Raw genomic sequence first — 26,904 nt, forward strand, 5'->3', positions numbered from 1 at the left:
ATCACAGTTCAAAAGCATCATATCTACATCCATATCTATATTACAACTTTATGAAAAGTTAAGTTTCAGGGGCTTTGATTAAAAACTACATAATTATTTTTAAAGAGAGAAGGGATTTCAGTTTATCCAATTTATCCCCTCATTTTACAGAGACAGAAATTAAGGAAAAATGAACTTCCTAAGGTTATCTGTTTAGATGGTCATGACATACTTTCATTCTGAACTGATTCATTAGTTCTTTGAAAATTGAATAAAAATTCACACAAACACCTTTGTAATCATGAAAAACAGTCATAAGTTGTGTTTCAGCATTGATGGTATCAATATATGATTCATTCTGATGTAGACAGCATCAGTCAATGAATAAGTGAATGGTTGCAAGCTTTTTAATTTAAACTTTTTAACCAATTGTCCTTCCTTCTACCATCTCTTTCAAGATTATATGTAGCTCCTCCAATGATATTGCGGTCCAGATCTGTCAATTAATTTTAGGCAATTTTACCAGACTAGTGTAGCCTTTCCACTGAGTCAGACAGTAGGCCTCATTTGTGTCTTATAAATGCTGATAAAAGAGGGGTTTCAGAGCTAAAGCAAGTTTGATAACTAATATTTAACAAGTAGTCTGGAGAGACTTTTACTTAGAAATAAAAATTTTAATAAAATATTTCAATTCACTAATGCATTTCTGAGGATGAACTAGTCTGATATAGTTCTCTTTGTTCTCAATCCTTTGCTGAACTTCCTAGAATTGTTTTTCATGCAAGATTTGAAACATTTGGCCAGACGTACATACTAAAACAGAACCTAGCATTTTGAAATTGATGGGCATATACACAGTGGACGACCTCCCCAGTGACTTTTAGGATATGGAGTTCTCCCAAGATGGAACTAAAAATACTGTGATTTTTTTTTCCCAAATACTCCACTTGAGGCCCTCCACTTTCTCACTGATTCCCTTTCTTTCTGCCAACCAGATGTTAGTACTGGCTAGGACTCTGTCTTGGCCTTGTATGTTTTTTCTTCCTGTTTTTTTTTTCCCCTTCTCTTCTAAGAACTTTTTCCTTGTATAAGTTCAGCTCTTACTTTTATGTGTGTAGCATCTCAATCTGTGTCTCCTACTCCTACCCGCCTCTCAGTTTGTGAACACAGGTACTAAACTGTCTCACGCTCAACCCGAAGATAACGTGCCTGAAATTGAGCCAGACTCAGTTCCTTCAGATGTAGTTACCAATGTGGAAAAGACGTTTCAGTTTTTTTGACTATCACGTGATTGAATTGGACTACATGTTTCTCAGATCCCTTATAATTATGTCATTTCCTGCATTTTGGGGGCTGGGGTTCTGTAAATGTGCTTCTCCAACCCCATATTCTTCTCCTTATCTCTCAGTAAGCCTTTGTCCTGCTTCCACACTTCTCTCGTTATTTCTCATGCTTGAAGTAACTTTATGATCTCCTTAGTCTATCCAAGTCTTTTTTTTGATGCTATGCTAAGTCACTTCAGTCGTGTCTGACTCTGTGCGACCCCATAGACGGCAGCCCACCAGGCTCCCCCGTCCCTGGGATTCTCCAGGCAAGAACACTGGAGTGGGCTGCTATTTCCTTCTCCAATGCATAAAAGTGAAAAGTGAAAGTGAAGTCGCTCAGTCAAGTCCGACTCTTAGCGACCCCATGGACTGCAGCCTAACAGGCTCCTCCGTTCATGGGACTTTCCAAGCAAGAGTACTGGAGTGGGGTGAAGGTCAGCTTAAATCCTATTAGTACCTGAAGATATTCAGTTCAAACTTATTATGACCATCCTAAACAAAAAAACTCTTTGTCTCCCTAAAATAATGTTTAATGTTTTATCATATTGATAAAACAATCGGGAAATCTAAATACTCTTCTATAAAGACTTTTAAGGGCTGGGTAAGAAAGAATAATGAATAAACCTAGGTTTAAGTCTCTTCTGTGACTTTCAATCTGCATGTCTCCTAAAAACCCTTTACAAAACATGCACTGTGTCTTGACTTGCTCATTTATGAAATAAGTAGGGTTGGATTAGATAGACCCTAAGTCTCTTTCAGTTTATAATTGATAAACTGATATTTAAAGATGTTTAATACAATATATGTAAGCTATACTTTACTATTATAAATCAATCTCTACTATTATAAAATAGACTCTATTTTATTACATGTTTGTCTGGTGATCATTAAATTTCTCAACCTCAGATGCTTATAAAAGTACTCACACTTCAGAATCAAAATAATAGATAAATTACAGGATAGTTATTCTATTTTGGTAACTGTATAAGACCAATTTTATTCAGATGAGCCATTAAAATATGGGGTCACCTACTAAATAGGTAGGACTTCCCTGTAGCTCAAATGGTAAAGAATATGCCTGTAATGTAGGAGACCAAGGTTTGACCCCTGGGTTGGGAAGTTCTTCTGGAGAAGGGAATGGCAATCCACTCCAGTATTCTTGCCTGGAGAATTCTATGGACAGAGAAGTCTGGCAGGCTACAGTCCATTGGGTCACAAAGAGTCGGACACGACTGAGCTACTAACACACACACACACACACACACTAGGTTCTGATACTAATTCCAGTGTGAGTGATGGGGGAGGTTTCCCATTCCAGCAAGCAATTCCTGGGACACCAGCTAGATATCCTACAAAAATTAACTGAATTTTGACAGTTTATCCAGAAATATAATCAAATTTCATGGTTACAAACTCAGTCCTGCAAGACTGCTTCCCCTCTCCCTCTCAGTTCACATGCTTGTCAAAAGCCAAAGTGGTCCAGGTTCGATGCATGAGACAGGGCGCTCAGGGTACACTGGGATGACCCTGAGGGATGGGATGGGGAGGGAGGTGGGAGGGAGGTTCAAGATGGGGGACACAACCCATGGCTGATTTATGTCAATGTATGGCAAGAACCACTATAATATTGTAATTAGCCTCCAATTAAAATAAATAAATTAATTAAAAAAAAAGCCAAAGTTGTTACCTACACTTTTGACAAACTGGCTATAAATCAGAGTTTCCCATGAGCTTCTCCTTCCTAGGGTTTGATCAGTTTTTTTAGATAGGCTTACAGAAGTCTGGAAAACATTTTCCTTACTAGATCACTGGTTTATTAGAAAAGATTATTACTCAGGAATAGCCAGATAGAAGACACGCATAGAGCAAGGTGTGTGGGAAGGGACACAGAGTGTCTGTGCCTCTCCAGGTGTGCCACTCTCACCAAATTTCCATGTGTTCACCAACCCAGAAGCTCTCAGAAACCTGTCCTTTTGGGTTTTCAGTGGAGGCTTCATTACACAGCTCTGGGCCATTGGTGACTGAATTCCATCTCTAGCAGATGTCAGGATATCAGGCCTGCAGTTTCAGCCTTCTAATCACGTGTTTGACTGTCCATAGGTGCTTTCCATAAAACACCTAATTAACATAATAAAGGACACCTTTAAGCACCACCCCCCAACCCCACTTGGGAAACCCAAAGGGTTTTAGGAGCTCTATGCCAAAAATGGGGATGAAGACCATCTATATATTTCTTATTATAAATCAACATCACACCTATATAATATATTAATTGAATAAGCTAGGAAGCTTTTATTGGGGGAAAAAAGCTTGCTAGTACAAGGCACTGTGACAAATATTGTTAGATTGGGATGGGGATATGGATAGAGAAATGAAGTAAAAGGTTTGGTATCTACCTTCCAGGAGAAAATTTTCCAATGAGGGAGCACACAGATAAAGGTATTACTGTAATTATAAGCATGCTGCTGCTGCTAAGTTGTTTCAGTCGTGTCCGACTCTGTGCGACCCCATAGACGGCAGCCCACCAGGCTCCACTGTCCCTGGGATTCTCCAGGCAAGAACACTGGAGTGGGTTGCCATTTCCTTCTCCAATGCATGAAAGTGAAAAGTGAAAGTGAAGTCGCTCAGTCAAGTCCGACTCCTAGCGACCCCATGGACTGCAGCCTACCAGGCTCCTCCGTCCATGGGATTTGCCAGGCAACAGTACTGGAGTGGGTTGCCATTGGCTTCTCCACTTACAAGCATAAGAAACTGTTAATTGCTACCACTTACTGAATACTTATATGAACTAGGACTTATGCCAGGAACTAACATATGAATGCTAATTAACATGAACAAAACTATTTTTTTTTACAAGATTCCAAGGTTATTATTCTATTTAGCAGAAGAAAAAAAAAAATGAGATCAGAAATCTTAATCTCTCCAAAGTCACATAGCTAGTGTGATGAGAATGTACTATTTGTTACATCTTATTAGGTATCTTTTGAGGCTTGGAAACATTTCTGTAGAAGTGCTTATTTAAAAGAAATAATTATTTCTAAATGGAGGTGTCAGAAAATTGCCTTTGAAAGTAGCTTTAGTATTGAGTCTTGTAAAAAGAATAGACTTTTCTTTAACTTGGTGGGTAGACAAGTCATTTTAAGCACAGAGAACAGATTGAGCAGAATCCCAGAAGCAAAGAAGTAGAGGTTGTGTCAGGGAATTCTGGTGATTAGGCATGGTAACAAGAGGAGTAGGGACTGAGCAAAGGAAAAGATGCAGCTTTTGAGGTTGGGTGGACAGGGTATTAGAAGAATGTGTTACTTACCTGGGGCAAATGTAATTGGGAAATCTAGCCATTCTAAGTTCTTCAAAGATGACAGCTCAATCAGCTTGTATAACAGCGAATAGAAGCTACCTACTTGCTTAGTTTTTAATGCAATTTACTGAAAGTTGTATCTTCCTACGCACTTTTTCATAACTAATTTGACCTATACCAGATAGTAGTTTTACAGCAACTGTAGTCAACATGAAAAGCTCTTTTTTTCATGATAATTTTCTACTCTTTTTCTGGTCTATTGAGTTTCTAAGCAATTTTTGGTTCTTTGTTCCTCCTTGCAAAAGTTGTGCTCTTCTCATCGTGGGCTTGAAAAGAGTGTGTGGGTTGCCAAAAGGCAAATACAATGAAGGTAAGTTTTGAAGTTGGTTGCAGGTGCTCCCACCTTTTTTCTTCGGTATATGGAGGAGAAACTCCAGAGTCTGTGGGGTGTGAAAATTTAACACGAATTTGTAGGATCACATTCATATGACTAATTATTGTGCATCTTATTGAGTTTTATCCAGTAAAGCCAATCTACTGATAACAGGGTTTGTTGAAGGAGAGTGCAGTATTTATTGCAGGTGCTTGGCAAGGACTATGGGCAGCTAAAGTTCAAAAGACTCCAACTCCCTGAAGGATTTCAGGGAAGGATTTTTAAAGGCATAGTAACATAGAGAGTCACAGGGTACATGATCAGCCCATGCATAATTCTCTGATGGGTGAATGGTGAAGTAATTAACAAGAAAAAATTGTGAATCAATGAAAACTCATATGAATAAAAACAAGCTCTTATATAACATTAATGGCAGTAAGAATGTAAGAGGAACTGGTATTTGAGTTATTCTGTATGCCAAGTACTGTGTATAAATCCTTTGTGTGGGATTGTTGATTGCTCCCAGCAACTCTGTGAGACCAAGAGTACTACTATCAATTATAGATTAGGTAAATGAGGATTAGACATGTGAAGTCACATTTTGTGATCTAGCTCCTTTTGCCCTCGCAGAGTCATGAACTTGGACACGAAACCAGGTCTGTCTTTTGAAGAGACAGAGCTCTTGAACATTCACGGATAGTGGTGTGATCCTAAAAATAAGTAACAAAATTTCCATCAACTGTGGAAATCAAAATTAGATGCATTTTGGGAAGAAGTGTTAGTCTTCAGACATATCTTACATGATAAATCATCAAAATCCTGTGTATAGACAAATAAATTATGGGAGAGGATAAGATTAACTTACTAGGAAACTCTGTTTATTTTGTTTTAATTCTACAATTCTATAGATGTTCTTATTTTTATAAAAAGTGAATAATTACACTTTTCTGATTTAGATCCACCAGTGGTATTAAATGGCATGTTCTTCCTATCCTATTCTATGAAAATTTCAGGTAGGGTTTTTGTATCAAAGAATTTTCATTTATAATGAAGAAATTGGCATCCAGATGCTAAACCTGTCTCCTTGTTGGCAAGGTTTAGGCTCTCAACATTTTCCTGCTCTAGGACCACATGGCCACAAGCCTGACTTATCAGAGAAAGAAGACCTCTTTCTTCCTCTCTGATGCCTAACGGAAACAATCCTCTGTACATTATACCTATTTTTGTATATTTCTTAGTGTAAGTTCAGGGCATTTACTAGCTTGTTTTTTCTTGGGGATAAGAAGCAAGTATTGTCACATTTGACATTTTACGCTTTGTTTTTAAGTTATTTATTTGACTGCACCGGCTCTTAGTTGTGGCACGTGGAATCTTTAGTTGTGGCATGGGAACTCTTGGCTGTGTCATGTGGGATCTATTCCCCTCACCAGGGATCGAACCCTGGCCACCTGCACTGGGAGAGTGGAGTTTTAGCCAGTGGACCACCAAGGAAATCCCTGTTTTGTTTTGTGTTAAGTCACTTTATTGACATATGATTGACATACAAAATGTTCTGCTTAATGTTAACAACACGATGAATTTGGAGATAAGTATACACTTTTGAAATCGTCACTGCAATCAGTGCCATTAACATATCCACCACCTCCAAAATTATTCTCTGGCCCTATTAATTAAGGGGTCCCCAGTGGCTCAGATGGTAAAAAATCTGCCTGCAATGTGGGAACCCAGGTTCAATCCCTGGGTCGGGATGATCCCCTGGAGCAGGGAATGGCTACCCACTCTTGCGCAGAGTATTCTTGCGTAGAGAATTCCATGGACAGAGAAGTCTGGTGGGCTGCAGTCCATGGGATTGTAAAGAGACAGACATGACTGAGTGACTATCACTTCACCTATTAATTAATTAATTAATTCTTTCATGATAAGTGGAATGTTGATTACTAGGGGCTAGGGGAAAGGGAGCATGCAAAGGTGCTGGTCAAAGGTGCTAGTCACCTGTTATGCAAGATGATTAAGTTCTGACGATCAATGGTATAGTTAATAATATTGTGTTATATAACTAAAATTTTTCTGGCAAGGTAGATAGATTTTATGTTGCTCTCGTTTGGTTTAATCAGTAGATTGTTACAATTCCATCCTTCCAGTTACTCAGACCAAACTCCTTATAGTCTCCATGATACTTTTCTCACTGTCCTCCACATAGGATTAGTTAATTTCTCTGTGACTCTATCTTCAGAATGCATGCCTAATTCAACTGCTGCTTATCATCTTCACTGTTTCCACTCTGGTCAAAAGTACCACCACCTTTCCCACTGGATAACTGTCCTTCCCAACCAGTGGCCTCTATAGCCTTTACTCTATTCTGCTACCCCTCACACACTCTCTTCTTGACAGAACAGCTACAACAGATTTTACAACTTTAGTCAGATAAGGTCACTCCTCTTCCAGAAAACCCCCTAAAGGCTTCCTGTGTCATACAGACCTTACTTAAAATGACCTGCAACACCAGTTACCAGCCCTATGATTTTATCTCCTACTAATTCCCCTGTTGAAAAAAATTTACACCATGTGAGAGTTGCAAATTAGGTTTTACTTGGGGCAAGATGAGGACTGCAGCCCAGGAGACAGCATTTCAGATGGCTCTGAGAAACTGCTCTGAGGAGGCAATGGGAGGAGCTAGGATATATAGAAGTTTTGCAACAAAGGGTAGATAATCCTAATGTCAAAAGATTGTCAGTTAAAGAAACCAGATATTTCAGGTCAAGGAATATAGCACTTTTCCATGTATGGGAAGATAAGTTCTCTCAGGGCTTACCAGCTTACCCTTGGCTGATGGCTGCAATTGTGATGACTGTGATATCCTTTGTTCTCTGATATGGCAGGAAATATTCCATTTCTCTCCCCATAGAGCACAGGGCCTCCTTGTAGGTCTCCTTACCTCTGGATTGTTGTATTTGTGGTGGCTTCTGTCTGGAACACTACATTTCTCCAAATATGTGTATGGCTTCCTGCCTCACCTCCTTCAGAGCTTTGATCAAACATCACTTTTTCAGTGGGACCCTGAGTAATCCTTCCCTGGCCATCATGTGCATGCTTTGCCCCGACTCCATTGCACTTACTTTTCTCCACAGCGTGTATCTGACATGCTATAGTTTTTTTTTTTTTTTTTTTATACATTATGAGTTATTTTCTTCCATTATATTGTACCTGGCATGGGAGAAGGAAGTTTTGCTTTGTTTAGTTTTTCTATTTTGATCACTATCTTTAGTGCCTAGAACAGTGCCTGATAAATGGTAGGCACTTTTATCAAAAAGTTTGCTGATGAAATGAAATGAACTACATAGTAATCCATCTTTAAAATGTAAAACTGGAAGTTTATGCAGTACTATATTTCCCTGGAGTGAACTGCAGCATCAATTTGAGCTCCTTAGACAGCAGTCTCTCCTTTTGTTATATGTGTCTTTCTGAAAATAGTAATTAGCCAAGCCCATGCATACTGTATACACATCCCTAATGTGAGGTAGGGCACTAATTGCCTGCCACACTAAGGACTTGTAGGTCTTCCTGTCTTAATTAAAGCCAGATTACTAACTGTGTGGAGATTCTTATGATTCTTACGGGATGTTGGTCTAGATTTTCCCCTTCAGTTCAGTTCAGTTAAGTCGCTCAGTCGTGTTCGACTCTTTGTGACTCCATGAATCGCAGCACGCCAGGCCTCCCTGTCCATCACCAACTCCCGGAGTTCAGTCAGACTCACATCCATCGAGTCCGTGATGCCATCCAGGCATCTCATCCTGTCGTCCCCTTCTCCTCCTGCCCCCAATTCCTCCCAGCATCAGAGTCTTTTCCAATGAGTCAACTCTTCCCATGAGGTGGCCAAAGTACTGGAGTTTCAGCTTTAGCATCATTCCTTCCAAAGAAATCCCAGGGCTGATCTCCTTCAGAATGGACTGGTTGGATCTCCTTGCAGTCCAAGGGACTCTCAAGAGTCTTCTCCAACACCACAGTTCAAAAGCATCAATTCTTCAGCGCTCAGCCTTCTTCACAGTCCAACTCTCACATCCATACATGACCACAGGAAAAACCATAGCCTTGACTAGATGGACCTTTGTTGGCAAAGTAATGTCTCTGCTTTCCCCTTAGTATGTTCAAAATTTCCTTTTTCTTTTAATGCCATTCTTATTCTCCTGGACGTGGTAGATGCTTAAATATCAAAGGAATACAGCTTATTCCATTTTCTTAAAAAAAAAAACTGTTTTAAATTAATTGCAAATTCTTTGAGGGAGAATGTAATTTAATCTTCATTGTAACAAACCAGAAATTGTAGTTCCTACTTACCATTTTTCCTTAAATAACAGCCTAGAAAAACCCAGTCTTAGCACCCAGCATTTCTATCCTGTGAATAAGAAAGCTAGCAGGTCTGTACAAGAATATATGTATTGGAGTGATCTTTTATTAGGACTTGTGTTCACTCATTCATTTATGATAGCATTGTAATGGTTCTTTTTGCAACAGGTATTGAGCTAGGTGAGAAAGTACAGGAAGAGAGACTGAAAAGAACATTATATACAAGGTAAGAAAAACCAAGATTGAGTCAGAATGGGGTGTATAAAAACAGTGTGACTTTGGCAACTCAAATTTTCTTTGAGTTTCCTATTTTTTATTAAGAAAATGATGGTGTTAATATATACTTTACTAATTTGAATTTTCTGAGCACTGGAAGAATTACTGAATTATAAAATAATTTGTAAAATGCTATATAAAGGTAAGTTCTTTTATTACCACATTAAAATAAAACATTTTATATTTTCATATGAAATTAAATATTATTATAAAAACTTCATTATATAATAAGAAGGGGATATATAAGAAATAAACAGGGAGAATGACTGCCAAGGTTCTTTTCTAAACACAAAAAAAGTCAGCAGGAGAAAAATATATAAATGTTTGTAGTAAAAAGCAACTGGGCTTCCCTAATAGGTCAGAGGGTAAAGAATGACCTGCAATGCAGAAGACAGCAGAAACACCAATTTGATCCCTGGGTGGGGAAGATCCCCTAGAGAAGGAAATGGCAACCCACTCCAGTATTCTTGCCTGGAGAATCCCATGGATGGAGGAGCCTGGTAGGCTACAGTCTATGGGGTTGCAAAGAATTGGACACGAATGAGCGACTTCACTTTCTTTCTTTCCAGTATTCTTGCCTGTGAAATCCCATAGACAGAGGAGCCTGACAGGCTACAATCCGTGGGGTTGCAAAGAGTGGGACACAACTGAGTAACTAAGCACGAAAAGCATGGAAGTAACTAAGCACATGGCATGGAAGCTGACTGCATGGCCTGTGGAATCAGATTATCTGTGTTCAGATTTTGATTATGCATTTTCCTAGCTGCATGATGTTTAGTGTTTGCTTAATCCTTTTGCTCCTCAATTTCCTCATGTATAAGTTTGAGATAATATTTTGGTCTTATATGGCTAGTATGAACATTGAGATAAGTGTTTTGCATACTACTGCTACTGCTAAGTCACTTCAGTCGTGTCCGACTCTGTGCGACCCCATAGAAGGAAGCCCGCCAGGCTCTCCTGTCCCTGGGATTCTCCAGGCAAGAACACTGGAGTGGGTTGCCATTTCCTTCTCCAATGCATGAAAGTGAAAAGTGAAAGTGAAGTCGCTCAGTCAAGTCTGACTCCTAGCGACCCCATGGACTGCAGCCTACCAGGCTCCCCATCCATGGGATTTTCCAGGCAAGAGTACTGGAGTGGGTTGCCATTGCCTTCTCCTGTTTTGCATACTAAGGTCTCATTAAATATTAGTTGTTACATTTATTACTAATGTTGCTAATATTGTAAGTGGGGCAGCACACAAAATTCCTTTTGCCACAAGTGGATTTTCAGGAATGCCATGCAGAAATGTGAGTGGTCTCTTGGTATGATAAAGGAGAATGGAAAGTTGGCCATCTTTCTTTTTCCTTTTTTTCTTTCTTTGTCTTCTGTATATTGATGGTTCCACTCTTCAAAGCTTGGACTGTCCAGGGCCCTTGCGTCAGACCCATCTGGTGCTCAGAAATCTTGGTTCTTTCCTTTTTTGAATGGCAATATGCATGGAACAGGGAGTATAGGGGATAAATAAAATAAGTAACAAACTGACCCAAGTCATATTAGTAATGACTTTTGTCCATTTTCAACAAGAGGTGATCAATGAATAAAATGAATACAGAAGCAAGAAATATAAACTTTATTTAGATATTCAGATAACCTCCCAAACCAAAAAGCATGCTCTATAAATACAAATGACTCCTCCTCCTCATCATCAAGCCTTATAACATTTTATAGTTATTATATTTTAAAGTCACATTTACTTATTACTGAGTTGGATGCCAACAGTTTAATAAGTTAAATAAACATTGTTGTTTTTATTTTGCATGTAATTTTTCTGTCCTTTTTTAGAAATTCTAGGCAGGTCTGTAAGTATGTTATTTAAAAAAAAAACAACTGTAGATAATCACACTTACTGATGATATTCAGATGGTGAGTAATCCATCTAGTCATCTGTCAGTCCATAAATATTTAGTAACTGTATATTATTTCCTACATTTTTATATATTATTTCATAGCTCAGTCACAAAGACCCACTTTAGTTGGGCAAAGTCCACTGTTTTGTCTAGTCTGTACCCTTCTTCCCTTTTTAAATCTCCTTAGCTTTTGTAAGACTGTGCTCTCCTTGTTTTCAGCATCAGTCTGAAAACCTTTGCTGCAAGCTACTTGAAGGAGGTTTACATGAAGCTCAAAAAAGCATCTACAATCTTTCAGGGTCTTTGCAGGACCTGTGAGTGAGTTAGGCAGGCAGATCATAATATGACAAAGGGAATGATGAATGAAACGAAACCTCTTTAGGAGAAGTGTGATGAATTGAAGAGAGATGGGAGAGGAGGCACCGACAGTTCAGTTCCACTTGACCCCTGACAAGTGACATGAAGTTTCAGTTTTAATGCATGTCCCCAATTTTTCAAGAGAAGTTGCTAATGAGGGTATTTGTCTAAATATTTCAATTTAGAATATTGACAATACTTTCTAATCCTTGAAAAAAAATACTGTGTAAGCCTAATAAAATGACCCTAAGTTCAGATTTCCACTCCAGCACTCTTGCCTGGAAAATCCCATGGACGGAGGAGCCTGATAGGCTACAGTCCATGGGGTCGCAGAGAGTCGGACACGACTGAGGGACTTCACTTTCACTTTCAAGTTCAGATTTATCCTTTGTCTATCAACCCGAAACTTCTGCTTTATATACTTCAGAAGTTTTTGAGGGACAATATAAAGAAAATGAAGGCTTGTTAATATTGACTGCCTTTTATCAAGTGGCTAATGAGTTATGACAGCATAGTCTGTCTCTTTATTCTGTTTGACTAAAGACCTCTCCTTTCCACTAGGGGCAGGATTGACAGCGGTGGTGGTGGTGTTTTAGTCACTAAGATGTTTCCAACTCTTGTGAACTGTAGCCCCCCTCCCCCCCGCCCCCCAACCCCACAGGCTCCTCTGTCCATGGATTTTCCCCAGGGAAGAATACTGGAATGGGTTGCCATTTCTTTCTCTAGGGCATCTTCCCAAACTGGGGATCGAAATCTTGTGTCCTACACTGTAGGCAGATTCTTTACCACTAAGCCACCAAGGAGGGGCTTCCCTCATAACTCAGTTAGTAAAGAATCTGCCTGCAAAGCAGGAGACCCAGGGTTGATTCCTGGTTGGGGAAGGTCCCCTGGAGAAGGAAATGGCAACCTACTTCAGTATTTTTGCCTGGAGAATCCCATGGACAAAGGGGCCTGGCAGGCTACAGTCCATGGGGTCACAAGTGTCAGACACGACTTAGCAACTAAACCACCACCAGTACCAAGCCACCAGGGAAGCCCAGGATTGAGAATAGGAAGGGTGAATTGAGAATAAAATTATCTCCTGCTGCTCATGAATAAGGTATCTATTATTAGATTATTTGCTCTAGATGGGGGTCACCATAGATTCTAATAGTTTCCCAGGGACAGTCCCTGTTTATACTTGCTTTCCCACCCAGTGTAACAAATTAATAGTTCCTTTTTCATACTTAAAATTATGCAAGTTAGTAAAATTATGTGGTGACGTCAGTGCTACTTAATGCATATCATAGCTATTGACAAACCAAAATCACTTGAATGTAGAGACACAAGTTAATAATAATTATTGGGTACTATAGGAGATGGGGCTTCTCAGGTGGCTCAGTGATAAAGAATCCACCTGCAATGTAGGAGATCCAGGTTTGATCCCTGGGTCAGAAAGATCCCCTGGAAGTGGGAATGGCAACCTGCTTCTGTATTCTTAACTGGAGAATCCCATACACAGAGGAGCCTAGCGGGCTACAGTCCATGGGGTTGCAAAGAGCTGGACACGACTGAAGCTACTTAGCACTATATGAAATAAAACAGTTGTAGTGTCTAGACTCAAAACCAGGTTAGCTGACTCTGAAATCAGAGTTCTTTCCATAACCCAGGCTGTTTAAAATTTTATATTGAGCTTGAGGAAACTATTTTACAGATAATGGAAATAAGGCTAAGAGAAAAATGTACTCAGGTACATCCCTTAGGAAGTAACAGAGCACAGATTTTAACTAAGATCTTTTGAGGTCAAGGCTATGTACTTTCCTAGCTGTCTCCCTATTTGGAAACCCAAGATCAAGCATTACACTATACATGACAATTACTACACTTAAAGGTACAATTTGATGATGCATATGTTAAGGGAAATAGACTCATAGAATAGGACTAATAGTTGGGGAGACAAGACTAACTGGCATAAAAGAATCAGAACAACTCATGATTCTATATAATTAAGTGCCGGATTATTTTGTAAGGATAAAGAAGTTCAGAAGAGACTCCATGTGGGCTGGTATATTCAAGGAAGAGGTGACAAATCAGTTGTGCCATGGAGAACCTGAGTGATGAATAGCAGGTGGAGAACATTTCCATGAGAGAAACAGAAGTATTTTTGGTTGTTTTTGTGAGGCAGATCAAGGAATATATTCTGACCCAAACTGAGAGCCTGTGCTGGGGAATCAAGAGAAATCTGGTGGAAAAACTAAGTTGGGCCAGCTTTTGAGAATTTTTTTAATGCTTAATTTTGTTTTAGCCGTACATATATATAACTTTACATAAATGCATAAATATGGTTATATACTTGCCTTTGAATATATGGTCATTTTTTCTTTTCCCCCTTTTGGGATTCCTTCTCTTCCTTTCTCTTATACAGCCGTGTTAACCTGCCCACACCCTTATTAATAGCCTGGTATGTAGTTTTGTGTGTATTTTAATAACACACACATATTCTAACAATCAGATTTCATGGTACGATAAATTATAATTTAACATGTTCCTAAGTCTGAGTTTTGTTTCCACTGTTTTTTTACCAAGATCAGTGATGCAATAAAGATTCTGACATTTAGGTCATTCTTTATGGCTTCTGTGTTTGTATGGGATATACTTTGAGGAGGTGGATTATTGGTTAAAATAGGCTCTCATACATCACAATTCCAAAGCAATATATGAAAGAAAGCTTTTCTCAACATCCCCTGTAAAAATAGGTATCATGGCTCCTTTCCATTTTTGTTAATGTGCAGAGCTTAAAAATATACCTAGTTATTTTAACTTATATTTCCTTGACTGCTGTAGAAAATGTATTTCCCATTTTAAATTTTTTATGACTTTTTAGATTATGATATGAGAATTCAGTCTGTAAATACTCTACATTTTTCTTTTCTTTTCTTTTTTGTTTCTCTCTTTTCCTCTCTCTCTCTCTTTTAAATTTGTCAGTCTAGGTTTAATCAGGGAAGCAGAATGAGAAATACTTTAAATATCATGGAATAGGGATTTATTTTAGAAATTTGAATTTAACCAACAATAGGAGACTTTAAGGAAAAAAGTGGTCCAAAAGGGGATAAAAGCCACTAACCAGCTCTTCTGTGGCACTGGTATGGCCGACAATCAGGGAACATGGAGTGGGACGATGTGGCGCACTGCTGGAGCAGCCCATGGAACAGCTGTTGCTTCAGTACCTGCTGGTGGCATTGCTTTTCTGTAGGAAGATAAAAAAAGAGCTGGACACGCTGCCAACAACAACAAGGGCTGAGTGCACTTCTGTGTCATTCTTTCATTGCTTGTATACATAATGACATTCCAAGTGCAGTGGCTGCTGCTTTCCTCCAGCTTTCCTACTACTAAGTCGCTTCAGTCGTGTCCGACTCTGTGTGACCCCATGGACGGCAGCCTACCAGGCTTCTCCGTCCATGGGATTCTCCAGACAAGAACACTGAAGTGGGTTGCCATTTCCTTCTCCAATGCTAACCCCATGAACAGTATGAAAAGGCAAAATGATAGGATTCTGAAAGAGAAACTCCCCAGGTCAGTAGGTGCCCAATATGCTACTGGAGATCAGTGGAGAAATAACTCCAGAAAGAATGAAGGGATGGAGCCAAAGTAAAAAGAATACCCAGCTGTGGATGTGACTGGTGATAGAAGCAAGGTCCGATGCTGTAAAGAGCAATATTGCATAGGAACCTGGAATGTCAGGTCCATGAATCAAGGCAAATTGGAAGTGGTCAAACAAGAGATGGCAAGAGTGAATGTCAACATTCTAGGGATCAGCGAACTGAAATGGACTGGAATGGGTGAATTTAACTCAGATGACCATTATATCTACTACTGTGGGCAGGAATCCCTCAGAAGAAATGGTGTGGCCATCATGGTCAACAAAAGAGTCCGAAATGCAGTGCTTGGATGCAATCTCAAAAATGACAGAATGATCTCTGTTCGTTTCCAAGGCAAACCATTCAATATCACAGTAATCCAAGTCTATGCCCCAGCCAGTAATGCTGAAGAAGCTGAAGTTGAACGGTTCTGTGAAGACCTACAAGACCTTTTAGAACTAACACCCCAAAAAGATGTCCTTTTCATTATAGGGGACTGGAATGCAAAAGTAGGAAGTCAAGAAACAACTGGAGTAACAGGCAAATTTGGTCTTGGAATATGGAATGAAGCAGGGCAAAGACTAATAGAGTTTTGCCAAGAAAATGCACTGGTCATAACAAACACCCTCTTCCAACAACACAAGAGAAGACTCTATACATGGACATCACCAGATGGTCAACACCGAAATCAGATTGATTATATTCTTTGCAGCCAAAGATGGAGAAGCTCTATACAGTCAGCAAAAACAAGACCAGGAGCTGACTGTGGCTCAGATCATGAACTCCTTATTGCCAAATTCAGACTGAAATTGAAGAAAGTAGGGGAAACCACTAGACCATTCAGGTATGACCTAAATCAAATCCCTTATGATTATACAGTGGAAGCGAGAAATAGATTTAAGGGCCTAGATCTGATAGAGTGCCTGATGAGCTATGGAATGAGGTTCGTGACATTGTACAGGAGACAGGGATCAAGACCATCCCCATGGAAAAGAAATGCAAAAAAGCAAAATGGCTGTCTGGGGATGCCTTACAAATAGCTGTGAAAAGAAGAGAAGTGAAAAGCAGAGGAGAAAAGGAAAGATATAAGCATCTGAATGCAGAGTTCCAAAGAATAGCAAGTAGAGATAAGAAAGCCTTCTTCAGTGATCAATGCAAAGAAATAGAGGAAAACGACAGAATGGGAAAGACTAGAGATCTCTTCAAGAAAATCAGAGATACCAAGGGAAAATTTCATGCAAAGATGGGCTCGATAAAGGACAGAAATGATATGGACCTAACAGAAGCAGAAGATATTAAGAAGAGATGGCAAGAATACACAGAACTGTACAAAAAAGATCTTCGCGACCCAGATAATCACGATGGTGTGATCACTGACCTAGAGCCAGACATCCTGGAATGTGAAGTCAAGTGGGCCTTAGAAAGCATCTTGTAAAGAAATACAAGAACTACAAACAAAGCTAGTGGAGGTGATGGAATTCCAGTTGAGCTATTCCAAATCCTGAAAGATGATGCTGTGAAAGTGCTGCACTCAATATGCCAACAAATTTGGAAGACTCAGCAGTGGCCACAGGACTGGAAAAGGTCAGTTTTCATTCCAATCCCAAAGAAAGGCAATGCCAAAGAATGCTCAAACTACTGCACAATTGCACTCGTCTCACAGACTAGTAAAGTAGTGCTCAAAATTCTCCAAACCAGGCTTCAGCAATACGTGAACTGTGAACTTCCTGATGTGCAAGCTGGTTTTAGAAAAGGCAGAGGAACCAGAGATCAAATTGGCAACATCCGCTGGATCATGGAAAAAGCAAGAGAATTCCAGAAAAACATCTATTTCTGCTCTATTGACTATGCCAAAGCCTTTGACTGTGTGGATCACAGTAAACTGTGGAAAATTCTGAAAGAGATGGAAATACCAGACCACCTGACCTGCCTCTTGAGAAATTTTTATGCAGGTCAGGAAGCAACAGTTAGAACTGGACATGGAACAGCAGACTGTTTCCAAATAGGAAAAGGAGTTCGTCAAGACTGTATACTGTCACCCTATTTATTTAACTTATATGCAGAGTATATCATGAGAAACACTGGACTTGAAGAAATACAAGCTGGAATCAAGATTGCCGGGAGAAATATCAATAACCTCAGATATGCAGATGACACCACCCTTACGGCAGAAAGTGAAGAGGAACTAAAAAGCCTCTTGAAGAAAGTGAAAGTGGAGAGTGAAAAAGTTGGCTTAAAGCTCAACATTCAGAAAACGAAGATCATGGCATCTGGTCCTATCACTTCATGGGAAATAGACGGGGAAACAGTGGAAACAGTGGAAGACTTTATTTTTCTGGGCTCCAAAATCACTACAGATGGTGATTGCAGCCATGAAATTAAAAGACGCTTACTCCTTGGAAGAAAAGTTATGACCAACCAAGATAGCATATTCAAAAGCAGAGACATTACTTTGCCAACAAAGGTTCGTCTAGTCAAGGCTATGGTTTTTCCTGTGGTCATGTATGGATGTGAGAGTTGGATTGTGAAGAAGGCTGAGCGCCGAAGAATTGATGGTTTTGAACTGTGGTGTTGGAGAATACTCTTGAGAGTCCCTTGGACTGCAAGGAGATCCAACCAGTCCATTCTGAAGGAGATCAGCTCTGGGATTTCTTTGGAAGGAATGATGCTAAAGCTGAAACTCCAGTACTTTGGCCACCTCATGTGAAGAGTTGACTTTATTGGAAAAGACTCTGATGCTGGGAGGGATTGGGGGCAGGAGGAGAAGGGGACGACAGAGGATGAGATGGCTGGATGGCATCACTGACTCGATGGACGTGAGTCTGAGTGAACTCCGGGAGTTGGTGATGGACAGGTAGGTCTGGCTTGCTGCGATTCATGGGGTTGCAAAGAGTCGGACACGACTGAGCGACTGATCTGATCTGATCTCCAATGCATGAAAGTGGAAAGTGAAAGTGAAAGTGAAATCTTGTCCGACTCTTAGTGACCCCATGGACTGCAGCCTACCAGGCTTCTCCATCCTTGGGATTTTCTGGGCAACAGTACTGGAGTGGGTTGCCATTGCCTTCTCTCCCAGCTTCCTAGTCATGCACTAATTTCTCTCTTGATTAGCTTTAACCTGGAACCACAGAAGGAAGACAAGTCTGGAAAACTTAGTTGCAGCTTAGTGAGGTTGACACAAAAGGTGATGTTACAGTTTGTTCACAAAATACAAAGATAATATATGCTCTTATAAACTTCTGTTAAATGTTCATTGATTGTGAAAAGTCACTTAGATCATTCTGTGTTTACTTTGTAGTTGTGGCTCATGGACTTAGTTGCTCTGTACCATGTGGGAATCTCCCCGGACGAGGGATTGAACTTGTGTCCCTTGCATTGCTAGACAGATTCTTAACCACTGGACCATCAGGAAAGCCCCTCTGTTTGCTTTTTGTTTTATCCTCTTCTCAATAAAACAAGGTATTAAGATTGTTTTCACTTTTCCTGATTCATTCTCCCTTCCCTCATTAGACTTCTGTAACATTTTTACTTTCCCACTCTCAACTACCTGGGTTTGTTGAAAGAATTGATAACTAAGTGGAATTTGTTTTATAGTGTTTCTCTTCTTTAAAATATCATTTAATAGCTCTTATATTAAGTATCCCTAGAAAATGCATTATTATTAACTTGAAAGTAATTCAATAAATATATAAGCATGATACTACTACTATATTATTTTATTCTTCTTTTATCTAGAGGTTTCTTTTCTGATTTATCTCTCTTTTTTTCTCTCTTTCCTTAAGGGTTTAATCAAAGTATGTAAGTTAAATATATCACTCAATTTACTGCAAATCCTTAAATGTCTCCCTATACTTGAGAATACATTATATCCTCTCTAGGTATGTGATTCTGGTTTGAAGTCATTTATTCATCAATCTGAAGGAACTACTCCAGCTTGCATCATTGCAGATTAGAAAGTCTGATGTCAGTCTATTTCCTGTTTTCGTTTCTCAATATTTTAATGATTCCAAGGTGACAAAACCTAATTTGGGGGCTGGAAAATATAGTTACTAGCATCGGCAAACAAACTTTCCTGAAAGGAAACACGCACATTCTTTTTTTATTGTGTAAAATGTGACATATTTTTTTTTTTCCAAATGTTCGACCATCGTTTTATGATAAAACACCACAAACTTGGAAGACTTGAAACTTCAAATGTATAAGGCTTATATAACCATTTGCTAACAATTCTTAAAGTAATTACAAAGATGTACTGTTTCTTCTCCTATAAAGCTTGCAAAAACTAAAATTATACATCCGTACAGAATTTGGCACATAGATTCCAGTATATACTTGTTTAATGTAAGGAAAAGTAATATGTAGCTTTCTCCTCTTACTTATAGAAATTATAGGAAGGGAAGAAGACCTTTCTTTCATATAAAATGTGATTTATTGATTATTTTCAAGGTAATATAATGTGATCAACTATTCTGTGATGCTAAATAGATTCTTTAGATTTAATGAATACAAAGGCTATAATTGGCAGATTTATTACTGATATGTAAACGGTTTCAAGTAGCAATATTCATTTTTAGAGCATATTTAATGGTATCTCATTAAATATTTCAATAATTTTTCATCCTATAACTTTTATTTTGGCAAAATCTATGTCTCTTCATCACATTACAATGTTTAATTTCAGATCCCACTCAAGTTCAGGTTGCACAAAGCTTCTATTTGTAGATTTATATCCGTGAGGATTTTCTGTGCTATTTCTACTATTTTCCTTCAGAGGGAAAAGAGGAAGGACCCTAGTGAAACCAGCCATATGCATTATATATCTGAAGTCAGAGCACGTGAAATTCTCTTCCAGCACATAAGAAGCCTGGAATATGAGGAACAGAACAGACCTTAGGGAGTACCTAATCCGTCAGTCTTATTATAGATGAGACATTTTGGGCCAAGAAGGCAAGATGATTTTCACAAGGTTAGCATGCCAATTTATAGGCCAGGGTAATTAGGTAGGCTCTAGACTCCCAAAGCAATGCCCGCCTTCCACATTTTTCTCCTAGGTTAAAAAAGGGGTCTCCATGCCTAATTGCTGAGTTTGTTTTTCAGTTTCAAATCTGTACTATTATTGGATTAAAATGGCATAATGGTATTTTATATCAAGATTATTTTAAAATATTTGTTATCATTATGCATTTCTTTTTTACATTTCTTTTTCTTTTTTTTTGTATTTTATTTTATTTACATTTATTTTTCTAACATAAGCAATACATTTTTGATGGCTAAAGTGACTATATAATTTGCTGTCCAAGACAGAGCACTTTTTAAAGTTTGAGGCTATTAATAATTACACTGCAACAAAAAGCAACCCAGAATGTAAAATTGCTCTAGGAATAGATGGAGAGTAAGTTTAAAATCGGAGGAACCTGGTGGGCTACAGTCCGCCGGGTCGCAAAGAGTCAGACACGACTGAGCGACTTCACTTTCACTTTTCACTTTCAAGTTTAAAATATTAGAAAGTAAAATAAAAATATTTAGTTCACTGGTATTTCCTCCATGCAGACTTAGCTCTAATTTTAGTTCTGTCATAGATATGTATATGTGATATTTTGCAAAGGCAGATCTCATATTGCAATATAATTTTGCAGTTTGTTCTTATTAATAAAACATATATCAAACATTTTTCCAGTAAATAAGCATTTATGCACTCTATATTTTTAATGGATTTTTTAGTATTTTGTTGTTAATATCTTTGGACAAATGAAAAGCCAGCAGACATATTCCTTGCCCAACAGAGTTGGTTATGTTCAAATAGAGACCACAGTTTGTTCACACCCAGCCACTCCAGCTTCTCAGAGGTTAAGCATATATTACCTTTGAAAAGTAATTTGGTAACTACAAAATCTTCCTCCATTTCTACCTTCCTATTGGCAAGCACCTAACAACCAACAACAGCACAGGCCTACCCAAGTCAGGTAGGGGCATCAAACTGTCAGAAGAGATTCTAGTCACACCCAGAATCAGTTCCACCACATCCAGAACACCAGCTGAGCATCAGCTATGCTCAAGAGCATAGGAACTCAGTAAAATGTAGTTGAGTAGTTGATACAACCAGAGCGTCAGTTTAAGAACTTACAAAGATGAGCAGGCATAGAAAACAAATCAATAATTATTGCATTCTTGGGTTTTCATCACAAAAACAGTCTGTCTGAAATTATTTGCCTGGAATAAATAAAATTACAAAGGAAGGCAAATCCATAGTCGTGCGTTCAAATCTTAAAAGGCAATTAAAGACTTAGATTTGAATATCTTGTTGCTAGACTCTTCTGACAAATACTAGAAAACAGTTGGGTATCAGAGGAAGCATTTGACTCAGCAGATATATATTTGATCCACTTTTACATGCCAGGCTACCTTTTAGGCAATGTAAGAAATTAAAAAAAAGATGGGTAAGTACAAAGTCTTCCCTAAAGTATTTCTTCTGAACTAGAAGAAAAGTATATGCCTACTTTAAACAGCTTAATGCTGATTCATGTTGATGCATGGCAAAACCCATCACAATATTGTAAAGTAATTATCCTCTAATTAAAAATGGCAACCCATTCCAGTATTCTTGCCTGAAAAAGCTCACGGACAGAGGAGGCTGGTGGACCACAGTCCAAAGGGTTGCAAAGAGTCAGACATGACTAAGAGCAAATACGCACACAAAAAATATAATAAAAAAAGCTTATACGTATAATGCATGGTAGAAACATATGCTTTGAAAAGATGTTAGTCATATCCTCTAGGAATTATAGGAGGTTAAATTCACATCTAACTGGCTTTATAGTGGATGGGTATGGATAAAGGAAGCCATCATCCTGAAGATGGGATTGTTCTGGGGCCTTGAAGAATGGGTAGGGAGAGTGAAAATACTTATGAGTCAGATAGGATTTTAGAATGAGCATTCCATGCGGAGGAAACAGCAGCAGCAAAGCCTATCTTCCAGGCTTGAGGAAGAAATCCACTGTAGGATCAAAGCAGTTTATAAAGGAAAGCCTTGGAAACAAGACAGAGAATTGGCAAGAGCAGATGGTGGAGCTGCGTGAGTGGTAGAGCAGTGAACCTGGACTGTATTCTATAAGCAGCTTGAAGAAGTAACTTGTTTTTCAGCAAGGTCATACAAACTGTGGTTTAACCCATCACCAGCTACTTTGTCCCATACATCTACCTTCTCTTGATGTTGTCTTCTTCAGCAAATCATTTTGTGTTGTCTCTTGAAAATACTTGTGATAAAAAACTTAGGTGGAATTCAGAGAAGATGGAGGTGCTGATTTTCCTCCATTGCTTTCTTTTAGTCACATGAATCCATCAGGAATGTTATTCCTAAATGCTTCTCTGAACATATAGTCTGGATTTTAGCAGGTCTAACCTGCCTAGTTCTGTTGTTAGATAGTAACATGTGACCAGGAACCACTGACTTTGGGGAAAGCAGTTGTTAAATTGCACTCCACCCTTCCATTTATCACAGCATATCACTTTTTTAAAGAGTTTTTTTGGTGCCTTTGAGTAGGGAGAGCCACGAGAACAAAAAAAGTAATGAATGCATTTATATATATATGTGTATATATACATACACACACACATACATACATATTATATATATGAAAATGAGGGAACCAAACAACATTTTTTTCCTTGAGGTCATTTTACATTTTAAAATTCATTGCGTTCTTTACTTATTCATTAGTAAGCATTTATTAAGCATGTGTATCAGGAACTACACCGGTCTCAGAAGAAACAAATATTCTATACTCAGTCGGCTCTCAAAGAGACCGTACACTCCCACTCATAATGTCTTCCAGGGAGATCGCGTTACTTCACTGCCTGTTACTCTTTGTAGATAAATCCATTCTGATGTGACTTGTTTATTTTATTTTGCCCACTGATACTTCAAATAACTGGGTTCTAGAAAGGGAGTAACCTCAAAGAGAATTTCTGTCTCTATTTCTGTTTGCACTTGGGCAGAGAAGCAGAATTGGCAATTTCAATTAAGTCAGTGATTCAAGAGCCAAAGAGGTAACAAGGAAACTCTCTATTTTTCTGTGACAGAGCGCAATATGGGGGAACTCACAACTGGCTGAGCGGTCATATTTCAGGATTCAAAGGAATACAAAGCCTCTCAGTTACATAAAGATCAGAGTCCTTTACCTCTCTGGGAGGCAACAGTTAGCATGGGGCCTTATAAATTAATTACTTAAGGAGGACAGGAGACAGGTGGTGACCTGTGGGAGGGCAAATGCAACAGAAACCTCAACAAGCAAAAAAAAAAGCCATGTTCCAAGATGGAAAAAGAAAGAAACTCAGAGTTGTAGAAAGATAGATATGGAAGGATTTTTAAAGATACATGTATTTAATCAATTTAAAATCAATGTTGCATAATTTATACAAAATATGAACATGACAAACATATATGGAGGAATTTAAAAAATCTAGTCTAATCCCAACTTGCAAAATTAATTATTCTGGACATTTTTGGTATGTTTCTTTCCAGTCTTTTTTTCCCCCCTGTTTTACAAATTATAGTCAAGAACATATATTATTATAGTCAAGAACATATTAATCATGACCCTTTATTGAAAATTACATAAAATAAATATTTTTTCATTATTAAAATTTGAGGAAAGTAACTTGCTCAAGAGCAGACATCTAGCAAGTAAGGAAGTCAAGGTTTAAACCCAAGCAGGCCACCTCTGACTCTGAACCTCTGTGTTCTATATTCTGCTTGAATATAGTGAACTTGTATCAATCATTCCAATAATCTCATTTTCATGATTATTCCTAGAAGTGGATTATCTCTCTTCCTTCCTCTTTTTATTGCTTTCTTCTTTTGTTCATTCATTCACTCATGTGAAGCTCTGTGTTAAGCACTGTGATTGGTTCTGGGGATACAAACTTAAAGACACATTAGCCATTCACAGAGAGCAGCTGTATCTAAAGGGAAGGCAGACATATAAACAAATAATTTCAACATACACATGTATTTTTCTCTCAGAAAATTTTGGAATCATTTTACTCAGCATTTTTCTACCTTGTATTAAATTGCAAGCAATTTTTAAAAATGTGAAGAAGTCCAAAATGAAAAACAATATGAAAAAACAAGCCATTTAGTTTGGCTTTCCCTAATGAGGCTGTTTAATATGCACTCCTAAACTGTCTGCAGTAGAGATGTCAGTATAAACTATTTCTTTTGAACAAATCATAGACTTGTTTTTCAGAAAAGTCTTTGTTTAAACACCTCTTTCTGCACTCCCCACTCCCCAAACACACAACCTCTCTTTCTTTATATACCACAGAAACACACAGACACACATAGAGACACACACACATAGACACACAGCCTTTCCTTCTCTTTGCATTGCTTTTCCTGTAAAGCAGATGGTGCTAGAAATTTCCAAGGCCCCTCACAAAGCTGTTCCTCTAGCAACCTTCCTTAAAACACTGATTTTAAAACAAGCATAGATGTTCTTTGAATCCCTTGCTAGTCAATCTGTCAGTCCAGGCTAAAATGTTTCCAATTAAAAGCAGTCAATTTTATGAAAAGATAATTTAATCTTAGATGCACTGCAGAGGTTTGGGTATAAGGGTGCTAGGAATGATGCCAAACTACTTTTTTTGGGAAAAAAATAATGAAGCTAAATTCTTTCTAATGAGGTTCAAATTCTTAGTCATCCCTAGATCCCATGCACGCATTCTTGCCTCCTGCTGATGTGTGGTTGGAGAAAATCAGACATCAGCAGAATGAAGTTGTTCTAAAAAATTGAAAATGTTACCTATATCTGGAGTATAGGTCGAGTAGAATCAGAGGCTTTTAATTCTTGCAACTGTTCCTCCTGATCATGAATTAGATTACTGCTCACATTTCAAAAATATTTATGATTCAAACCCAGTGATTTAAAAGGATTTGAAAAGGAAGATCAAATCCATTGAGATCATAATTATAATAATAGTATCTAATGTTTGAGGTATGTTAGTTTCCTGCCATAAACTAGTCCTTAAATACATTACCTAATATTCACCTATGAGAATCGGGTTGTATTAAATTCTAGTGAGTTGTGTTGTATCAAAATGACCTTCCAGTTGTATTAGAATTTTAATGAAATGAGCAAAGCGTAACAAAAACATTCTCAGGTAAGTGATTTATTGCTTTGGTTTTCAGTGTCCTCTTCAATAGAAACATCTCTAAAAGGACCCTTTGTGGAGACTGACTCTGAGATTTGTTCCAAACCTTAAGTTGAAGATAAACTCACATTGATTTCATTCTTCTAACCAAATATTAATAATAATAATTAATATTTTCTTGGTGTCTGCCTCCTGAGCTCTTACTGAATACTCAACATTTTCCTTCTGTAGGACCCTCCTTCATTAAAGAAGGCTGCGTATCCTTTGCTATGGCTCCCACTGAGAGTGAAATCCAATTTCACTCTTCTTGCTTCAGATGCCTTGCTTCAGGCCCGCTCATTGAAAACTCAGGAGAGACTCTGAGTCAGAATCACCAGGCTTACCCGAGGCAACCTATAAAATACTATGAGAGATAATAATAAATTTCAGTTTTAAGCCTTTACTTTCAGAGTGGTTTGTTATGCTGGCATATATCACTGGAACATCTGCTTGTGCAAAACTGCATTCACTTTACTGTCCTTATTTTATGAGCCATAGGTGAAATCAAAGAGCATATGCTAGTAGCTCGACCTGTCTGAGGTTTTGAAATTTTTGATATCTATGTATCCTTCTCTCTTTTATCTACCTTTATTTGGATCTTTCACCTGATTCTGAGTTGATCTCACAAAACTTTACAACGCAGGAAATTTTAGACTTTTTTTGAGTGCTTATTCTGTAATATGTTACATCTTCCAGGAGGAACTTGAGAAGTTCAGGAAGCATTGGTAAGAGGAAAAGAGACTATACCCAAAAGTGTGTTGAGCAGGCCCCTGATTCCTGTTCTGGCCACTGTGGCCTTCTGAAAGTGACTTCATGTCTTTAGGTATCACATTCCTTCCTTTCTCTCTCAAAGTGTTGCTTTATGTGTTTCTTTACGTGATAATTATTTGTTGTGCTGGGCTTCAGTTTCTTTTATAATATTCAGATAGTGATAGGCTACCCACTTTATAGTTCTTTTATGAGGATTAAATTAAGTATCTCGGATAGCATTTTTTCAGCACCTGTTACCTGTTGTTGTTGTTTAGTTGTGCCTGACTCTTTGTGAACCCATGGACTGCAGCTGACCAGGCTTCCCTGTCCTAAACTACCTCCAGGAGTTTGCTCAAAGTCACGTCCATTGTGTCAATGATGCCATCCAACCAGCTTACCCTCTGTCATCCCTTTCTCCTCCTGCCTTCAATCTTTCCCAGCATCAGGGTCTTTTCTAATGAATTGGCTCTTGGCATCAGGTGGCCCAAGTATTGGAGCTTCAGTTTCAGAA

General features: G+C 38.4%; 1 protein-coding gene across 4 annotated transcripts in view; it reads left to right on the forward strand.

Annotated features, from left to right (window-relative positions):
• The window catches only part of ANO3 (anoctamin 3), a 446,396-nt gene that overhangs the window by 125,242 nt on the left and 294,250 nt on the right, over positions 1 to 26,904 (forward strand). Inside the window, exon 2 of one of the 4 annotated variants that reach the window (XM_061380968.1) lies at positions 9,488 to 9,545. The exons of the other annotated variants lie outside the window; for them this stretch is intronic. The gene's annotated coding sequence lies outside the window, so the exon portion shown is untranslated. The remainder of the gene's footprint in view (positions 1 to 9,487; positions 9,546 to 26,904) is intronic. 4 annotated transcript variants of the gene reach the window in all.

Source organism: Bos javanicus, chromosome 15 (assembly GCF_032452875.1).
Source record: "Bos javanicus breed banteng chromosome 15, ARS-OSU_banteng_1.0, whole genome shotgun sequence".
Lineage (NCBI taxonomy): Eukaryota > Metazoa > Chordata > Mammalia > Artiodactyla > Bovidae > Bos > Bos javanicus.